Below are 16,601 nucleotides of genomic sequence, written 5' to 3' on the forward strand. Positions count from 1 at the left end.
TTAGGGGGACGAGTTGGCGGGGGCGAGGGATAAAAGACAACAAATAGGGTGTAGTGTATACTGCTCAGGTGACGGGTGCACCAAAATCACAAATCACCGCTAAAGAGCTTAGGTAACCAAACACCACCTGTACCCCAATAATTTATGGAATAAATAATAAATAAATAATTTTTTTAAAAAATCAACTTTGGGTTTCATTGATCTTTTGTATGGTTTTTTACATCTCAATATCATTCAACCGGGAGGCGGAGGTTGCAACGAGCAGAGATCGTGTCACTGCACTCCAGCCTGGGTGATAGAGTGAGACTCCATCTCAAAAAAAAAAAAAAAAAAAAAAAGAATTCAAGGGCAGGCCGGTGGTTTTAGACGGCAACTTTTACTGAAGCCTCAGTGCACAGCCACAGCAGAGGGACACACACCTGTATCTTTTCTAAGACTGGGAGAATTTTACAATTGCTTGAATAATTGAACAGTGCCTCGAGGATGTTACACTAGGTTATAAATAAATTCCTGCCGCGTTTAGCTGAGGCACCAACACAATGCCCACTGACAATTCCACTTTCCTCGAGGGCCATTCTTTATGAAAGGCTGTAGGAGTTCCACGACATTGTTGATTCCTGGATTCTCCAAGTCTCTAGAACTTGAGAACTACTTTTGTGTATTTTTTTCACCTTGAAGTTCAGAGTTTCTAATGTCCGTTTTATACTACTATAAAATGGTACTATGTATACTTTATTTATGGTACTATTTACACTTTATTTTATACAGACTCTGGCTCCACAAAAATGTTAAAAATTAGCCAGGTGCAGTGGTGCACATCTGCGGCCCCAGCTACTCGGGAGGCTGAGGCAGAAGGATTGCTTGAGCTCGGATGGTCAGGGCTGCAATGAGCTATGATCACACATCACATCAATGCACTCCAGCCTGGGCAACAGAGTGAGACCCTGTCTCTAAAAGAATAGAAGAGGCTGGGCGCGGTGGCTCACGCCTGTCATCCTACCACTTTGGGAGACCAAGGCGAGTGGATCATTTGAGGCCAGGTGTTCAAGACCAGCCTGGTCAACATGGCGAAACCCCATCTCTTGGCAGGCGACTGTAATCCCAGCTACTCAGGAGGCTGAGATAGGAGACTCCCTTGAACCGACGAGGCGGAGGTTGCAGTGAGCCAAGATCACACCACTGCACTCCAGCCTGGGCAACAGAGCAAGCCTCGGTCTCCCAAAAAAAAAAAAAAAAAAAAAAAAAAAGATACATTGAAGTAATTTAAAAACGCTTAGGAAGATGTCATTTCTCCCTATCAAGGCGTCCTCCCTTTATGTTTTGTTGTTATATAAGGAACGATAAAAAGAATTCTTTTCTGCAACCAATGTGGACCAGGCTGGCCTCGAACTCGTGCCCTGGAACCCCCGCCTCCGTGAGGGCCCGAGGGCAGGCACAACCGGCCGGAGCCACAATGGCTCCGGGTGTCGGGGCTGACCTTTAGTCCCTTTGAGCTTACGCAGGGTGAGGGAGGCAGTCACAAGAGGCTCACCCCTGACGTCACCCAGTCCCCAGGGCCAGTGAGGGCCCTGCGTTCCGTGGCGCCCCCTGGAGGGAGGAAGGGGAACTGTATCTGAGAGTTCAGTATCTGACAATAAGGAAAAGGCATAGTAGATCAGATGGTGCCTAGTGTTCTGGAGAGAAGAAACAACGGGGTTGGGGAATGGGGACTTGCAGTTGATAATACAGGCCTCATGTATAAGGCAGACCTCATGGGGAAGGTAACATCTGTGCAGAGAAATGGAGATGAGGGCTAGGAGCCATGCGAATACTGGAACATGCTTGCCAGCAGACGTCGAGAAACATGGCCGGCGCAGTGGCCCGCATCTGTAATCCCAGCACTTTGGGAGGCCGAGGCAGGTAGATCACGAGGTCAGCAGTTCGAGACCAGCCTGGCCAACATGGTGAAACCCTGTCTCTACTAAAAATACAAAAATTAGCTGGGTGTGGTGGCACACGCCTGTAATCCCAGCCACTTGGGAGGGTGAGGTAGGAGAATCGCTTGAACCTGGGAGGTAGAGGTTGCAGTGATGCAGTGAGCCGAGACCATGCCATTGTACTCCAGCCTGGGCGACAGAGCGAGACTCCATCTCAAGAAAAAAAAAAAAAAAAAAAAAAAGCAAAAACAAACAGGTGACATTCATTTTGATAAAATAGCTTATTTAACCTAATATACCTAAAACATCATAATTTTATCATAATCAATAGAAACATTTTTGCAAGATTTTATGTTTTTTTTTTTAACCATACGACGTATTGGAAATCTTGGTTTGGGCCAGCCATGTTCAACTGCTCAGTAGCCATGTGTGGCCAGAGGCGGCCGTATTGGACAGCGCAGATGGTGCATGAGGGGGTTCGGGCAGTGGGAACAGCCAGTACAGAGGCCCTGTGCGGGCACATGCCTGCTGCTACGGGAACAGTGAGGAGCCCCGTGTGACTGCAGTGGAGTGAGAGGGAGAAGGTGGGAGATGTCACCAACGGTCTCATCATTCATTCATTAAATCCTTTTTTTTTTTTTTTTTTTTTTTGAGACTGAGTTTCGCTCTTGTTTCCCAGGCTGGAGCGCAATGGTGCCATCTCGGCTCACCACAACCTCCACACCTCCACCTCTTGAGTTCAAGCGGTTCTCCTGCCTCAGCCTCCCGAGTAGCTGGGATTACAGGCATGCACCAGCATGCCCGGCTAATTTTGTATTTTTAGTAGAGCTGGGGTTTCTCTATGTTGGCCAGGCCGGTCTCGAACTCCCGACCTCAGGTGATCCGCCCGCCTTGACCTCCCAAAGTGCTGTGATTACAGGCTTGAGCCACTGCTCCCGGTCCATTGAATGTGTGTATATATAGTTGAATAAAGAAGACACTGGAGTTTGTTCTGTATCTTCTCCTTTCAAATTCTGCGCCATTTGAATTTTTTCCTATTCCTTTTATATATTTTTAATTGACAAATTGTACATATTTATCATGTACATATTGTTTTGAAATATGTATATACCGTAGAATGGCTAAATCAAGATCATTAGCATATGTATTACTTTACCTATTTTTCTTTTTTCGTTGTGTCTCTGCCAGGTTTCGGTATCAGAATGACTCTGACCTCATAGAATGAGTTCGAGAGCAGTTGCTCCTCCTGAATTTTGTGGAATAATTTCAGTAGGATTGGTGCCGGCTTTTCTTTCCACATCTGGTAGAATTCGACTGTGGATCCGTCTAGTCTAAGGCTTTTGTTTTGGTTGGTACGTTTTGTATGACTAACTCAATTTTGGAACTCACCGTTGGTTTGTTCAGGGTTGCCATTTCTTCCTGGTTCAATCTTGAGAGGTTTGATGTTTCCAGGAATTTATCTATTTCTTCTAGTTTTCTAGTTTGTGTGCATAGAGGCATGTGGAATAGTCTCAGGGTTTCTTGTATGTCTGTGGGTCGGTGGTAATGTCACCTCTGTCATTTCTGATTGTGTTTATTTGGATCTTGTCTTTTTGCCTTTATTAATCTAGCTAGTGGTCTTTCAATGTTATTTACGCCTTCGAAAATATCAACTTTTTATGAATTAACAGCATTTGCAGTGACCTGGAGGAGACTGGAGACTATTATTCTAAGTGAAGTAACTCCGGAATGGAAAACCAAACATCGTATGTTCTCACTGATATGTGGGAGCTAAGCTATGAGGACGCAAAGGCGTAAGAATGATACAATGGACTTTGGGGACTTAGGGGGACGAGTTGGCGGGGGCGAGGGATAAAAGACAACAAATAGGGTGTAGTGTATACTGCTCAGGTGACGGGTGCACCAAAATCACAAATCACCGCTAAAGAGCTTAGGTAACCAAACACCACCTGTACCCCAATAATTTATGGAATAAATAATAAATAAATAATTTTTTTAAAAAATCAACTTTGGGTTTCATTGATCTTTTGTATGGTTTTTTACATCTCAATATCATTCAACCGGGAGGCGGAGGTTGCAACGAGCAGAGATCGTGTCACTGCACTCCAGCCTGGGTGATAGAGTGAGACTCCGTCTCAAAAAAAAAAAAAAAAAAAAAAAGAATTCAAGGGCAGGCCGGTGGTTTTAGACGGCAACTTTTACTGAAGCCTCAGTGCACAGCCACAGCAGAGGGACACACACCTGTATCTTTTCTAAGACTGGGAGAATTTTACAATTGCTTGAATAATTGAACAGTGCCTCGAGGATGTTACACTAGGTTATAAATAAATTCCTGCCGCGTTTAGCTGAGGCACCAACACAATGCCCACTGACAATTCCACTTTCCTCGAGGGCCATTCTTTATGAAAGGCTGTAGGAGTTCCACGACATTGTTGATTCCTGGATTCTCCAAGTCTCTAGAACTTGAGAACTACTTTTGTGTATTTTTTTCACCTTGAAGTTCAGAGTTTCTAATGTCCGTTTTATACTACTATAAAATGGTACTATGTATACTTTATTTATGGTACTATTTACACTTTATTTTATACAGACTCTGGCTCCACAAAAATGTTAAAAATTAGCCAGGTGCAGTGGTGCACATCTGCGGCCCCAGCTACTCGGGAGGCTGAGGCAGAAGGATTGCTTGAGCTCGGATGGTCAGGGCTGCAATGAGCTATGATCACACATCACATCAATGCACTCCAGCCTCGGCAACAGAGTGAGACCCTGTCTCTAAAAGAATAGAAGAGGCTGGGCGCGGTGGCTCACGCCTGTCATCCTACCACTTTGGGAGACCAAGGCGAGTGGATCATTTGAGGCCAGGTGTTCAAGACCAGCCTGGTCAACATGGCGAAACCCCATCTCTTGGCAGGCGACTGTAATCCCAGCTACTCAGGAGGCTGAGATAGGAGACTCCCTTGAACCGACGAGGCGGAGGTTGCAGTGAGCCAAGATCACACCACTGCACTCCAGCCTGGGCAACAGAGCAAGCCTCGGTCTCCCAAAAAAAAAAAAAAAAAAAAAAAAAGATACATTGAAGTAATTTAAAAACGCTTAGGAAGATGTCATTTCTCCCTATCAAGGCGTCCTCCCTTTATGTTTTGTTGTTATATAGGGAACGATAAAAAGAATTCTTTTCTGCAACCAATGTGGACCAGGCTGGCCTCGAACTCGTGCCCTGGAACCCCCGCCTCCGTGAGGGCCCGAGGGCAGGCACAACCGGCCGGAGCCACAATGGCTCCGGGTGTCGGGGCTGACCTTTAGTCCCTTTGAGCTTACGCAGGGTGAGGGAGGCAGTCACAAGAGGCTCACCCCTGACGTCACCCAGTCCCCAGGGCCAGTGAGGGCCCTGCGTTCCGTGGCGCCCCCTGGAGGGAGGAAGGGGAACTGTATCTGAGAGTTCAGTATCTGACAATAAGGAAAAGGCATAGTAGATCAGATGGTGCCTAGTGTTCTGGAGAGAAGAAACAACGGGGTTGGGGAATGGGGACTTGCAGTTGATAATACAGGCCTCATGTATAAGGCAGACCTCATGGGGAAGGTAACATCTGTGCAGAGAAATGGAGATGAGGGCTAGGAGCCATGCGAATACTGGAACGTGCTTGCCAGCAGACGTCGAGAAACATGGCCGGCGCAGTGGCCCGCACCTGTAATCCCAGCACTTTGGGAGGCCGAGGCAGGTAGATCACGAGGTCAGCAGTTCGAGACCAGCCTGGCCAACATGGTGAAACCCTGTCTCTACTAAAAATACAAAAATTAGCTGGGTGTGGTGGCACACGCCTGTAATCCCAGCCACTTGGGAGGGTGAGGTAGGAGAATCGCTTGAACCTGGGAGGTAGAGGTTGCAGTGATGCAGTGAGCCGAGACCATGCCATTGTACTCTAGCCTGGGCGACAGAGCGAGACTCCATCTCAAAAAAAAAAAAAAAAAAAAAAGCAAAAACAAACAGGTGACATTCATTTTGATAAAATAGCTGATTTAACCTAATATACCTAAAACATCATAATTTTAACATAATCAATAGAAACATTTTTGCAAGATTTTATGTTTTTTTTTTAACCATACGACGTATTGGAAATCTTGGTTTGGGCCAGCCATGTTCAACTGCTCAGTAGCCATGTGTGGCCAGAGGCGGCCGTATTGGACAGCGCAGATGGTGCATGAGGGGGTTCGGGCAGTGGGAACAGCCAGTACAGAGGCCCTGTGCGGGCACATGCCTGCTGCTACGGGAACAGTGAGGAGCCCCGTGTGACTGCAGTGGAGTGAGAGGGAGAAGGTGGGAGATGTCACCAACGGTCTCATCATTCATTCATTAAATCCTTTTTTTTTTTTTTTTTTTTTTGAGACTGAGTTTCGCTCTTGTTTCCCAGGCTGGAGCGCAATGGTGCCATCTCGGCTCACCACAACCTCCACACCTCCACCTCTTGAGTTCAAGCGGTTCTCCTGCCTCAGCCTCCCGAGTAGCTGGGATTACAGGCATGCACCAGCATGCCCGGCTAATTTTGTATTTTTAGTAGAGCTGGGGTTTCTCTATGTTGGCCAGGCCGGTCTCGAACTCCCGACCTCAGGTGATCCGCCCGCCTTGACCTCCCAAAGTGCTGTGATTACAGGCTTGAGCCACTGCTCCCGGTCCATTGAATGTGTGTATATATAGTTGAATAAAGAAGACACTGGAGTTTGTTCTGTATCTTCTCCTTTCAAATTCTGCGCCATTTGAATTTTTTCCTATTCCTTTTATATATTTTTAATTGACAAATTGTACATATTTATCATGTACATATTGTTTTGAAATATGTATATACCGTAGAATGGCTAAATCAAGATCATTAGCATATGTATTACTTTACCTATTTTTCTTTTTTCGTTGTGTCTCTGCCAGGTTTCGGTATCAGAATGACTCTGACCTCATAGAATGAGTTCCAGAGCAGTTGCTCCTCCTGAATTTTGTGGAATAATTTCAGTAGGATTGGTGCCGGCTTTTCTTTCCACATCTGGTAGAATTCGACTGTGGATCCGTCTAGTCTAAGGCTTTTGTTTTGGTTGGTACGTTTTGTATGACTAACTCAATTTTGGAACTCACCGTTGGTTTGTTCAGGGTTGCCATTTCTTCCTGGTTCAATCTTGAGAGGTTTGATGTTTCCAGGAATTTATCTATTTCTTCTAGTTTTCTAGTTTGTGTGCATAGAGGCATGTGGAATAGTCTCAGGGTTTCTTGTATGTCTGTGGGTCGGTGGTAATGTCACCTCTGTCATTTCTGATTGTGTTTATTTGGATCTTGTCTTTTTGCCTTTATTAATCTAGCTAGTGGTCTTTCAATGTTATTTACGCCTTCGAAAATATCAACTTTTTATGAATTAACAGCATTTGCAGTGACCTGGAGGAGACTGGAGACTATTATTCTAAGTGAAGTAACTCCGGAATGGAAAACCAAACATCGTATGTTCTCACTGATATGTGGGAGCTAAGCTATGAGGACGCAAAGGCGTAAGAATGATACAATGGACTTTGGGGACTTAGGGGGACGAGTTGGCGGGGGCGAGGGATAAAAGACAACAAATAGGGTGTAGTGTATACTGCTCAGGTGACGGGTGCACCAAAATCACAAATCACCGCTAAAGAGCTTAGGTAACCAAACACCACCTGTACCCCAATAATTTATGGAATAAATAATAAATAAATAATTTTTTTAAAAAATCAACTTTGGGTTTCATTGATCTTTTGTATGGTTTTTTACATCTCAATATCATTCAACCGGGAGGCGGAGGTTGCAACGAGCAGAGATCGTGTCACTGCACTCCAGCCTGGGTGATAGAGTGAGACTCCGTCTCAAAAAAAAAAAAAAAAAAAAAAAGAATTCAAGGGCAGGCCGGTGGTTTTAGACGGCAACTTTTACTGAAGCCTCAGTGCACAGCCACAGCAGAGGGACACACACCTGTATCTTTTCTAAGACTGGGAGAATTTTACAATTGCTTGAATAATTGAACAGTGCCTCGAGGATGTTACACTAGGTTATAAATAAATTCCTGCCGCGTTTAGCTGAGGCACCAACACAATGCCCACTGACAATTCCACTTTCCTCGAGGGCCATTCTTTATGAAAGGCTGTAGGAGTTCCACGACATTGTTGATTCCTGGATTCTCCAAGTCTCTAGAACTTGAGAACTACTTTTGTGTATTTTTTTCACCTTGAAGTTCAGAGTTTCTAATGTCCGTTTTATACTACTATAAAATGGTACTATGTATACTTTATTTATGGTACTATTTACACTTTATTTTATACAGACTCTGGCTCCACAAAAATGTTAAAAATTAGCCAGGTGCAGTGGTGCACATCTGCGGCCCCAGCTACTCGGGAGGCTGAGGCAGAAGGATTGCTTGAGCTCGGATGGTCAGGGCTGCAATGAGCTATGATCACACATCACATCAATGCACTCCAGCCTGGGCAACAGAGTGAGACCCTGTCTCTAAAAGAATAGAAGAGGCTGGGCGCGGTGGCTCACGCCTGTCATCCTACCACTTTGGGAGACCAAGGCGAGTGGATCATTTGAGGCCAGGTGTTCAAGACCAGCCTGGTCAACATGGCGAAACCCCATCTCTTGGCAGGCGACTGTAATCCCAGCTACTCAGGAGGCTGAGATAGGAGACTCCCTTGAACCGACGAGGCGGAGGTTGCAGTGAGCCAAGATCACACCACTGCACTCCAGCCTGGGCAACAGAGCAAGCCTCGGTCTCCCAAAAAAAAAAAAAAAAAAAAAAAAAGATACATTGAAGTAATTTAAAAACGCTTAGGAAGATGTCATTTCTCCCTATCAAGGCGTCCTCCCTTTATGTTTTGTTGTTATATAGGGAACGATAAAAAGAATTCTTTTCTGCAACCAATGTGGACCAGGCTGGCCTCGAACTCGTGCCCTGGAACCCCCGCCTCCGTGAGGGCCCGAGGGCAGGCACAACCGGCCGGAGCCACAATGGCTCCGGGTGTCGGGGCTGACCTTTAGTCCCTTTGAGCTTACGCAGGGTGAGGGAGGCAGTCACAAGAGGCTCACCCCTGACGTCACCCAGTCCCCAGGGCCAGTGAGGGCCCTGCGTTCCGTGGCGCCCCCTGGAGGGAGGAAGGGGAACTGTATCTGAGAGTTCAGTATCTGACAATAAGGAAAAGGCATAGTAGATCAGATGGTGCCTAGTGTTCTGGAGAGAAGAAACAACGGGGTTGGGGAATGGGGACTTGCAGTTGATAATACAGGCCTCATGTATAAGGCAGACCTCATGGGGAAGGTAACATCTGTGCAGAGAAATGGAGATGAGGGCTAGGAGCCATGCGAATACTGGAACGTGCTTGCCAGCAGACGTCGAGAAACATGGCCGGCGCAGTGGCCCGCACCTGTAATCCCAGCACTTTGGGAGGCCGAGGCAGGTAGATCACGAGGTCAGCAGTTCGAGACCAGCCTGGCCAACATGGTGAAACCCTGTCTCTACTAAAAATACAAAAATTAGCTGGGTGTGGTGGCACACGCCTGTAATCCCAGCCACTTGGGAGGGTGAGGTAGGAGAATCGCTTGAACCTGGGAGGTAGAGGTTGCAGTGATGCAGTGAGCCGAGACCATGCCATTGTACTCTAGCCTGGGCGACAGAGCGAGACTCCATCTCAAAAAAAAAAAAAAAAAAAAAAGCAAAAACAAACAGGTGACATTCATTTTGATAAAATAGCTGATTTAACCTAATATACCTAAAACATCATAATTTTAACATAATCAATAGAAACATTTTTGCAAGATTTTATGTTTTTTTTTTAACCATACGACGTATTGGAAATCTTGGTTTGGGCCAGCCATGTTCAACTGCTCAGTAGCCATGTGTGGCCAGAGGCGGCCGTATTGGACAGCGCAGATGGTGCATGAGGGGGTTCGGGCAGTGGGAACAGCCAGTACAGAGGCCCTGTGCGGGCACATGCCTGCTGCTACGGGAACAGTGAGGAGCCCCGTGTGACTGCAGTGGAGTGAGAGGGAGAAGGTGGGAGATGTCACCAACGGTCTCATCATTCATTCATTAAATCCTTTTTTTTTTTTTTTTTTTTTTGAGACTGAGTTTCGCTCTTGTTTCCCAGGCTGGAGCGCAATGGTGCCATCTCGGCTCACCACAACCTCCACACCTCCACCTCTTGAGTTCAAGCGGTTCTCCTGCCTCAGCCTCCCGAGTAGCTGGGATTACAGGCATGCACCAGCATGCCCGGCTAATTTTGTATTTTTAGTAGAGCTGGGGTTTCTCTATGTTGGCCAGGCCGGTCTCGAACTCCCGACCTCAGGTGATCCGCCCGCCTTGACCTCCCAAAGTGCTGTGATTACAGGCTTGAGCCACTGCTCCCGGTCCATTGAATGTGTGTATATATAGTTGAATAAAGAAGACACTGGAGTTTGTTCTGTATCTTCTCCTTTCAAATTCTGCGCCATTTGAATTTTTTCCTATTCCTTTTATATATTTTTAATTGACAAATTGTACATATTTATCATGTACATATTGTTTTGAAATATGTATATACCGTAGAATGGCTAAATCAAGATCATTAGCATATGTATTACTTTACCTATTTTTCTTTTTTCGTTGTGTCTCTGCCAGGTTTCGGTATCAGAATGACTCTGACCTCATAGAATGAGTTCCAGAGCAGTTGCTCCTCCTGAATTTTGTGGAATAATTTCAGTAGGATTGGTGCCGGCTTTTCTTTCCACATCTGGTAGAATTCGACTGTGGATCCGTCTAGTCTAAGGCTTTTGTTTTGGTTGGTACGTTTTGTATGACTAACTCAATTTTGGAACTCACCGTTGGTTTGTTCAGGGTTGCCATTTCTTCCTGGTTCAATCTTGAGAGGTTTGATGTTTCCAGGAATTTATCTATTTCTTCTAGTTTTCTAGTTTGTGTGCATAGAGGCATGTGGAATAGTCTCAGGGTTTCTTGTATGTCTGTGGGTCGGTGGTAATGTCACCTCTGTCATTTCTGATTGTGTTTATTTGGATCTTGTCTTTTTGCCTTTATTAATCTAGCTAGTGGTCTTTCAATGTTATTTACGCCTTCGAAAATATCAACTTTTTATGAATTAACAGCATTTGCAGTGACCTGGAGGAGACTGGAGACTATTATTCTAAGTGAAGTAACTCCGGAATGGAAAACCAAACATCGTATGTTCTCACTGATATGTGGGAGCTAAGCTATGAGGACGCAAAGGCGTAAGAATGATACAATGGACTTTGGGGACTTAGGGGGACGAGTTGGCGGGGGCGAGGGATAAAAGACAACAAATAGGGTGTAGTGTATACTGCTCAGGTGACGGGTGCACCAAAATCACAAATCACCGCTAAAGAGCTTAGGTAACCAAACACCACCTGTACCCCAATAATTTATGGAATAAATAATAAATAAATAATTTTTTTAAAAAATCAACTTTGGGTTTCATTGATCTTTTGTATGGTTTTTTACATCTCAATATCATTCAACCGGGAGGCGGAGGTTGCAACGAGCAGAGATCGTGTCACTGCACTCCAGCCTGGGTGATAGAGTGAGACTCCGTCTCAAAAAAAAAAAAAAAAAAAAAAAGAATTCAAGGGCAGGCCGGTGGTTTTAGACGGCAACTTTTACTGAAGCCTCAGTGCACAGCCACAGCAGAGGGACACACACCTGTATCTTTTCTAAGACTGGGAGAATTTTACAATTGCTTGAATAATTGAACAGTGCCTCGAGGATGTTACACTAGGTTATAAATAAATTCCTGCCGCGTTTAGCTGAGGCACCAACACAATGCCCACTGACAATTCCACTTTCCTCGAGGGCCATTCTTTATGAAAGGCTGTAGGAGTTCCACGACATTGTTGATTCCTGGATTCTCCAAGTCTCTAGAACTTGAGAACTACTTTTGTGTATTTTTTTCACCTTGAAGTTCAGAGTTTCTAATGTCCGTTTTATACTACTATAAAATGGTACTATGTATACTTTATTTATGGTACTATTTACACTTTATTTTATACAGACTCTGGCTCCACAAAAATGTTAAAAATTAGCCAGGTGCAGTGGTGCACATCTGCGGCCCCAGCTACTCGGGAGGCTGAGGCAGAAGGATTGCTTGAGCTCGGATGGTCAGGGCTGCAATGAGCTATGATCACACATCACATCAATGCACTCCAGCCTGGGCAACAGAGTGAGACCCTGTCTCTAAAAGAATAGAAGAGGCTGGGCGCGGTGGCTCACGCCTGTCATCCTACCACTTTGGGAGACCAAGGCGAGTGGATCATTTGAGGCCAGGTGTTCAAGACCAGCCTGGTCAACATGGCGAAACCCCATCTCTTGGCAGGCGACTGTAATCCCAGCTACTCAGGAGGCTGAGATAGGAGACTCCCTTGAACCGACGAGGCGGAGGTTGCAGTGAGCCAAGATCACACCACTGCACTCCAGCCTGGGCAACAGAGCAAGCCTCGGTCTCCCAAAAAAAAAAAAAAAAAAAAAAAAAAGATACATTGAAGTAATTTAAAAACGCTTAGGAAGATGTCATTTCTCCCTATCAAGGCGTCCTCCCTTTATGTTTTGTTGTTATATAGGGAACGATAAAAAGAATTCTTTTCTGCAACCAATGTGGACCAGGCTGGCCTCGAACTCGTGCCCTGGAACCCCCGCCTCCGTGAGGGCCCGAGGGCAGGCACAACCGGCCGGAGCCACAATGGCTCCGGGTGTCGGGGCTGACCTTTAGTCCCTTTGAGCTTACGCAGGGTGAGGGAGGCAGTCACAAGAGGCTCACCCCTGACGTCACCCAGTCCCCAGGGCCAGTGAGGGCCCTGCGTTCCGTGGCGCCCCCTGGAGGGAGGAAGGGGAACTGTATCTGAGAGTTCAGTATCTGACAATAAGGAAAAGGCATAGTAGATCAGATGGTGCCTAGTGTTCTGGAGAGAAGAAACAACGGGGTTGGGGAATGGGGACTTGCAGTTGATAATACAGGCCTCATGTATAAGGCAGACCTCATGGGGAAGGTAACATCTGTGCAGAGAAATGGAGATGAGGGCTAGGAGCCATGCGAATACTGGAACGTGCTTGCCAGCAGACGTCGAGAAACATGGCCGGCGCAGTGGCCCGCACCTGTAATCCCAGCACTTTGGGAGGCCGAGGCAGGTAGATCACGAGGTCAGCAGTTCGAGACCAGCCTGGCCAACATGGTGAAACCCTGTCTCTACTAAAAATACAAAAATTAGCTGGGTGTGGTGGCACACGCCTGTAATCCCAGCCACTTGGGAGGGTGAGGTAGGAGAATCGCTTGAACCTGGGAGGTAGAGGTTGCAGTGATGCAGTGAGCCGAGACCATGCCATTGTACTCTAGCCTGGGCGACAGAGCGAGACTCCATCTCAAAAAAAAAAAAAAAAAAAAAAGCAAAAACAAACAGGTGACATTCATTTTGATAAAATAGCTGATTTAACCTAATATACCTAAAACATCATAATTTTAACATAATCAATAGAAACATTTTTGCAAGATTTTATGTTTTTTTTTTAACCATACGACGTATTGGAAATCTTGGTTTGGGCCAGCCATGTTCAACTGCTCAGTAGCCATGTGTGGCCAGAGGCGGCCGTATTGGACAGCGCAGATGGTGCATGAGGGGGTTCGGGCAGTGGGAACAGCCAGTACAGAGGCCCTGTGCGGGCACATGCCTGCTGCTACGGGAACAGTGAGGAGCCCCGTGTGACTGCAGTGGAGTGAGAGGGAGAAGGTGGGAGATGTCACCAACGGTCTCATCATTCATTCATTAAATCCTTTTTTTTTTTTTTTTTTTTTTGAGACTGAGTTTCGCTCTTGTTTCCCAGGCTGGAGCGCAATGGTGCCATCTCGGCTCACCACAACCTCCACACCTCCACCTCTTGAGTTCAAGCGGTTCTCCTGCCTCAGCCTCCCGAGTAGCTGGGATTACAGGCATGCACCAGCATGCCCGGCTAATTTTGTATTTTTAGTAGAGCTGGGGTTTCTCTATGTTGGCCAGGCCGGTCTCGAACTCCCGACCTCAGGTGATCCGCCCGCCTTGACCTCCCAAAGTGCTGTGATTACAGGCTTGAGCCACTGCTCCCGGTCCATTGAATGTGTGTATATATAGTTGAATAAAGAAGACACTGGAGTTTGTTCTGTATCTTCTCCTTTCAAATTCTGCGCCATTTGAATTTTTTCCTATTCCTTTTATATATTTTTAATTGACAAATTGTACATATTTATCATGTACATATTGTTTTGAAATATGTATATACCGTAGAATGGCTAAATCAAGATCATTAGCATATGTATTACTTTACCTATTTTTCTTTTTTCGTTGTGTCTCTGCCAGGTTTCGGTATCAGAATGACTCTGACCTCATAGAATGAGTTCCAGAGCAGTTGCTCCTCCTGAATTTTGTGGAATAATTTCAGTAGGATTGGTGCCGGCTTTTCTTTCCACATCTGGTAGAATTCGACTGTGGATCCGTCTAGTCTAAGGCTTTTGTTTTGGTTGGTACGTTTTGTATGACTAACTCAATTTTGGAACTCACCGTTGGTTTGTTCAGGGTTGCCATTTCTTCCTGGTTCAATCTTGAGAGGTTTGATGTTTCCAGGAATTTATCTATTTCTTCTAGTTTTCTAGTTTGTGTGCATAGAGGCATGTGGAATAGTCTCAGGGTTTCTTGTATGTCTGTGGGTCGGTGGTAATGTCACCTCTGTCATTTCTGATTGTGTTTATTTGGATCTTGTCTTTTTGCCTTTATTAATCTAGCTAGTGGTCTTTCAATGTTATTTACGCCTTCGAAAATATCAACTTTTTATGAATTAACAGCATTTGCAGTGACCTGGAGGAGACTGGAGACTATTATTCTAAGTGAAGTAACTCCGGAATGGAAAACCAAACATCGTATGTTCTCACTGATATGTGGGAGCTAAGCTATGAGGACGCAAAGGCGTAAGAATGATACAATGGACTTTGGGGACTTAGGGGGACGAGTTGGCGGGGGCGAGGGATAAAAGACAACAAATAGGGTGTAGTGTATACTGCTCAGGTGACGGGTGCACCAAAATCACAAATCACCGCTAAAGAGCTTAGGTAACCAAACACCACCTGTACCCCAATAATTTATGGAATAAATAATAAATAAATAATTTTTTTAAAAAATCAACTTTGGGTTTCATTGATCTTTTGTATGGTTTTTTACATCTCAATATCATTCAACCGGGAGGCGGAGGTTGCAACGAGCAGAGATCGTGTCACTGCACTCCAGCCTGGGTGATAGAGTGAGACTCCGTCTCAAAAAAAAAAAAAAAAAAAAAAAGAATTCAAGGGCAGGCCGGTGGTTTTAGACGGCAACTTTTACTGAAGCCTCAGTGCACAGCCACAGCAGAGGGACACACACCTGTATCTTTTCTAAGACTGGGAGAATTTTACAATTGCTTGAATAATTGAACAGTGCCTCGAGGATGTTACACTAGGTTATAAATAAATTCCTGCCGCGTTTAGCTGAGGCACCAACACAATGCCCACTGACAATTCCACTTTCCTCGAGGGCCATTCTTTATGAAAGGCTGTAGGAGTTCCACGACATTGTTGATTCCTGGATTCTCCAAGTCTCTAGAACTTGAGAACTACTTTTGTGTATTTTTTTCACCTTGAAGTTCAGAGTTTCTAATGTCCGTTTTATACTACTATAAAATGGTACTATGTATACTTTATTTATGGTACTATTTACACTTTATTTTATACAGACTCTGGCTCCACAAAAATGTTAAAAATTAGCCAGGTGCAGTGGTGCACATCTGCGGCCCCAGCTACTCGGGAGGCTGAGGCAGAAGGATTGCTTGAGCTCGGATGGTCAGGGCTGCAATGAGCTATGATCACACATCACATCAATGCACTCCAGCCTGGGCAACAGAGTGAGACCCTGTCTCTAAAAGAATAGAAGAGGCTGGGCGCGGTGGCTCACGCCTGTCATCCTACCACTTTGGGAGACCAAGGCGAGTGGATCATTTGAGGCCAGGTGTTCAAGACCAGCCTGGTCAACATGGCGAAACCCCATCTCTTGGCAGGCGACTGTAATCCCAGCTACTCAGGAGGCTGAGATAGGAGACTCCCTTGAACCGACGAGGCGGAGGTTGCAGTGAGCCAAGATCACACCACTGCACTCCAGCCTGGGCAACAGAGCAAGCCTCGGTCTCCCAAAAAAAAAAAAAAAAAAAAAAAGATACATTGAAGTAATTTAAAAACGCTTAGGAAGATGTCATTTCTCCCTATCAAGGCGTCCTCCCTTTATGTTTTGTTGTTATATAGGGAACGATAAAAAGAATTCTTTTCTGCAACCAATGTGGACCAGGCTGGCCTCGAACTCGTGCCCTGGAACCCCCGCCTCCGTGAGGGCCCGAGGGCAGGCACAACCGGCCGGAGCCACAATGGCTCCGGGTGTCGGGGCTGACCTTTAGTCCCTTTGAGCTTACGCAGGGTGAGGGAGGCAGTCACAAGAGGCTCACCCCTGACGTCACCCAGTCCCCAGGGCCAGTGAGGGCCCTGCGTTCCGTGGCGCCCCCTGGAGGGAGGAAGGGGAACTGTATCTGAGAGTTCAGTATCTGACAATAAGGAAAAGGCATAGTAGATCAGATGGTGCCTAGTGTTCTG

Source organism: Gorilla gorilla, chromosome 20 (genome assembly GCF_029281585.2).
Source record: "Gorilla gorilla gorilla isolate KB3781 chromosome 20, NHGRI_mGorGor1-v2.1_pri, whole genome shotgun sequence".
In the NCBI taxonomy this organism is placed as follows: domain Eukaryota; kingdom Metazoa; phylum Chordata; class Mammalia; order Primates; family Hominidae; genus Gorilla; species Gorilla gorilla.